This window comes from Lampetra planeri, chromosome 25 (assembly GCF_965212315.1).
Source record: "Lampetra planeri chromosome 25, kcLamPlan1.2.h2, whole genome shotgun sequence".
NCBI classification, from domain to species: domain Eukaryota; kingdom Metazoa; phylum Chordata; class Hyperoartia; order Petromyzontiformes; family Petromyzontidae; genus Lampetra; species Lampetra planeri.
Genome location: NC_136131.1, coordinates 11,912,820 through 11,917,701, shown reverse-complemented (window position 1 = coordinate 11,917,701; position 4,882 = coordinate 11,912,820). Strand labels below are relative to the sequence as shown.

The 4,882-nt window shown below is 46.3% G+C and overlaps 1 long non-coding RNA gene across 1 annotated transcript; it reads left to right on the top strand.

The window, feature by feature from the left end:
- Window positions 1-702: 702 nt before the first annotated feature.
- On the top strand, window positions 703-3,024 carry LOC144727537 (uncharacterized). The gene is made up of 3 exons (XR_013587416.1): window positions 703-847; window positions 984-1,068; window positions 2,474-3,024. It is a non-coding gene; the product is annotated as an uncharacterized LOC144727537 (long non-coding RNA).
- The last annotated feature ends 1,858 nt before the right edge of the window (window positions 3,025-4,882 follow it).

The window sequence follows — 4,882 nt, the reverse complement described above, 5'->3', positions numbered from 1 at the left end:
TCGAGGGATATCAAGATAACCCCCCCCCCCCTCTGTAGAGGGGGTGTTGGCCAGATATCTTGCACGAGGCGGGGTACCCAAGCCTTACCCCGCCACACGTGACCTGCCGCTCGACTGTGGCGGAACCCACGAATCGTGTCGGGGGCCTTTCGCGAGGGGTGTCAAGCACCGTTCTTGGGAGGGGGGTGGAGCGGTGGTAGAGTGGTTGGCACACTGCACTCGCTAGCCGAGTTAGATTCATGATCACGGTGAACATCGGCGTGAAGTGATATCCTCCTGCCCTCCCTTCCCTGAACCGATTCCCACTATACACCGTGAAGTCTGGGGAAACAACATGGGAAAAAAACCCATCACCGGACATGATGTGGGCAGGCCTTCATCCATTGGTGAATTGAGAATGGTTAGGATTTATCGTTTATAGTGCTTTATACATAATACATTACCGCATCTTTATGTGACACGTATATACATTATTTCTATAATGAGTCTGAGGTGGTAAATTCAGACGTTGCAGCAGCCGCAGCCAGACTTGGGATTCTGCCAAATGATCTGCATCAGGTGTTATGAAGATTCATTGTATTTAGATTGACCGTAAATGTGATTATAATAGCATGCAATCGCTCTTCAATTACCTCTACTGCCCGCACCTGGCCCGGGTTAATAAACAGCGCGGCGACTCGAGCGGCAGCGTGGGCAGAGCGATCCACCCGCGCGTCCACCGCTCTCGCCCGGCTCGGGAAGTAACGCGCCGATGAGCCAACAGCAGCTACTCGCTCGCTCGCTCGCTCCCTGCCGCGTGTCAGCCCACACGCACTCTGTCTCCGCTCTGCTATTTTAGCGAATACCGGTGTGTTGTTGCATTGACCTCAAAATTATGTTTTTGTATTCTCTCTCTGTCTCTCTGTTGCCCGCGCAATGTGTGAGTCTACTGGGCAATGCCTCGTACGCCGTGCGTGCAAAGTGCGCGTGCGTCTGTGCCGCAGGGAATTCGGTGGCTTTGCTGTGGAACCTGGAGCTGCTTTGGTGACGTCCGGGGTTTGTTTGGAGGCAGATGGGAAGGCGAGGGAGGTAGGGGCCTCTGAACACAATGAAAGAATAAAAGTCAAGTGATTGAACTCTCCAGACCACATTCTGATTTCATAAAAAAAATTCGACACTACAAGCGTCATCAAAACAGTCTCCCCTGTTCAAAAACAAAAACAAGCTGATTCATAGCGAGACACGAAAGTCCATGTGAAGGTCGCCACCTCTTAGACACAAAGTGGGGCAGATCACATGGTCGAAGAACATCTGACAGCACCAGAAGATTGGGAGAACACTTCGTGTAAATGTTTCCCCTGAGTGGCGTCTTTCTTGTTTTGCAAATGGCAAACACCGACAATTTTAATATCCCAGGGAAGGCTTTTACAGATGTCCCAAGAATAGCAGTTACCCTAAAAATATGACCTTTGGACAACTAAGACAAGTGGCAACCTTAATCCTGCATATATGTAAAACCATGTGTAGCAATGTAGAAAGTTAAATCGTGTTTGAATGTTTGCTCAAGTCCATTTAATGCAGTAAAATGCAAATTCAGTGCAGATAGCTCATGGTAGCGAGAATTAAGTTGGCAAATATGCAGCTTGAAAACTACTTGCTCAATAGAAGCCGAGCGCGTGTATTATGCGTCCATCTCAATGGTACTTTGGCCTAATCTTCCACGCTGGCTGAACATATTGAAATATGTGCGAGTACCCACACTTTATCCCACCACGCCCGACCTGTGGCTCGACTTAATGTGGTGTGTAATCAGGGTGATAACCATTACAGCAGGGCAGCGCACCTTGGTACCTACAAAACAAACCTGCCATTGTATACACATTCACACGCTATGGATATCAAAACAATGTACCCGTATGCACTCGACATTGATACACATTACGGGCACATGTGTCATTTTGAAGGCGCTACAGTTGCACTCTGGTATCGTTGGGCCAATCTTTACTCGTTTTAGTTTCTCCTAAATTAGCTATGCAATTAGATCCCTCAATGTGTTGTAATATTTGACAAATGAAAACAGTTACTGTTTCATCAAGAGGCAACATGAATCTACGTACATTTATACAAAATTGATGCAAGCCTGATGCATTTTGAATCCATCAGAGGTGAAATAAGTCGGCTGTGATAATGAAGCAAAGTTAATTGCAAAATAACCAGAGGCTCCCTTTATGGATGGTATTGTCTGGGTTATTTTCAAACGTCGGAACATCTGCATAATAACCTTGTTTTCTGCATCCATGAGTCTGAAGGTGATGGGATTTAAACGTAATGAAATGTGCTCGCAATATTTTATGGCAATGCATAAGTAACTGATTATCATATAATCTTTGCTATGTTCTTAAAACATTTGAATCGCTTTACAAAAAATATTTTCATCGTTCCTCCAGGGGCAATGACTAAAATCGTCCGTATTGTTTCAATCTCGACTTGACAGTGCCCCAGCAAGCCGATGCATGCTAATTGGATGTGCGAACGTGAACGTTGCGAAGCAGATGACAGTCGCCAAAAGCCCGGGTCTGGAACACGCGCTCGCTCCTCCGATACACAACACCGTCACAAACACACAACACTGACAAACACAACACTGTAACAAACACAAACACAACACCGTCACAAACACAACACTGTAACAAACACAATCACAACACGCCACTCACTGGGTGTTGCACATCAGTCGTTAGCGAACGTTCTGCAAAAGCTAAAAGAAGCGAGAGCCCTCGAGTCGCAAGAAGCACACCACGAGGCCCGCGTGCCAATAATAAGAGCAATAAGTTCTACATCGACATTTCAGACCAAATGTTACATTCTCATGAACATAACAGCAGTCCTGAACGTGAACAAAAGGAAAATTAAGCTACCCTCATCTCTATCCTGTCGACAACTCTCTTCTCCAAGCTCACGACATCTTGACTCCCGTCTTTATTTGTTATTATCTCACAATATCCATACCTTCTGTCAACTCACCAGAATTTGTAAACATTTAAATAGGGGGGGGGGGCGGTGGGCGCTGCAAACATGAATTTGTGCTCGGCCCCCCCTGACAAATGGGCTAATCCTGGTGGAAGTTGACATTTCATTTTTTTTCGAATGACTTATTTTTAGAATGAAAATAAAACTTCCTTGGAAGATCGCACAAGCAGATAAACACGTCCAATGCGGTGTTTCGTTTGACTCATTTTGTCAGCCTGGCTTTTAGAAGAGGAAGACGAACAACAACAAAAACAACGACCTACGAACCTGCCGAGTTTCCATTCGAGCGCCACGCGCTCAGCGCAGCGCTGCCACATTCTGGGAGCCGTTCGCTCACGCGGCACGCTCACGCGGCACGCTCACGCGCCACACTTTGTGTTCAGGTTGTTGTTGTTGTTGTTGTCCTCTCCCCCTCCCACCCAACCACGCACCTCCGATTAGCACGGTTGGCTACGTGCGCTGCGAAAGAAGTTCAACACTCGTACGTACACACCACGCTGATCGTCAGTGCTCGTTCATTCGTGACCGTTCGTCAGAACACGCCTTTGCACTTCTTGCAATTCTTGGGATAAGGACGTTTGCCAATACAGTAGATGAATGGGGAAATAATAATACGTAAATAAATGTCCCTACATAGTATTACTGTATGGTGAAATTTAAACATTTGGGAAGGAGTACCGATTGTCATAACAGATAAAGGTGCGGCTCTGCAAGTGCTGGCTCACGCCACTGATCTACAGATTATCTTTATGGAGTCACTCTATATACCCCTTCTATAGATCCCATCGATAAATACCATCTATAGATCTCTCTATAGATGGGGTATCTTTGAGCTACTTTTCCACATTGGTCAATTGATCTTTGAATAAGGTAAACTGTGACACCATCCATGAATAATGATTCGTCATAATTTACAATCTTTTCTGAATATATGGCTGGATGAAGGCCTCCTCACGTAAAGTAGTTTAGTTAAAGGTGACCATTTGACCATACTTCCCCACACTGGTCAGCGTGCATTGCTCGAGGGGCAAGGAGCAGCAGCCAGGTCTGGTTCAGACACTGCTCGCCGTGATGTTCGCCACTGCCAGGAATTGACAAAGGTGTGGACTCGAGTCATGTGACTTGGACTCGAGTCAGACTCGAGTCATGAATTTGATGACTTGCGACTCGACTTGGACTTGCATAACAATGACTTTGTCCCACCTCTGGGAATTGAACTCAGGTCAATAGGATTGATCACACAGTGCGCACAACCCACATGTGCCTGTTGACATGGCAGTGCTGTAGTAGGCACTTTGCTGGGGAGTCAGCAGCGGATAGACTCACCCCTGCCATGGGAATGTAGAATGTCCACCAATGGCTCAGGGCTGTAAACAGGAGATGAGCATCGCCTCAATGCTAATTTGAGGAGATAATCACTTTGTATTGTTGTTAATGTAGTAAACAATTAGCATTACATGTGGAAACACATTTTCGTTATAAACTTGTAGTAATAACAATACTCAGTATCCAGCGCGCGTGTGTATGTTTATATCACAGTGCAAAACACACACGAGACTTGTTCAGCATTCCAGAGGACACTGCTGCCCCATATTCCCGTCTCCACTGCATCAGAGCGCCATCAATTTAAACACCTCATTTAACAACAAGGGAACAATATCAATCAACTCCGTTGCGAAGTGTTTAGCGACTTTAGTGCACGTGTATTGCAGCGTCTTCAGTGTCTCACAATGCTCACACGAGGTGCACCCACGGTATTCGCTCGTATCTAAATACGCACGGCACTGTAGAGCGAGCGTGCCCACCAGAGTCCAGGGTCAGGGTTTATGGCAGCTGCTTGTATGCAAGAGGACATTGACTGTCGTGTGTGTGT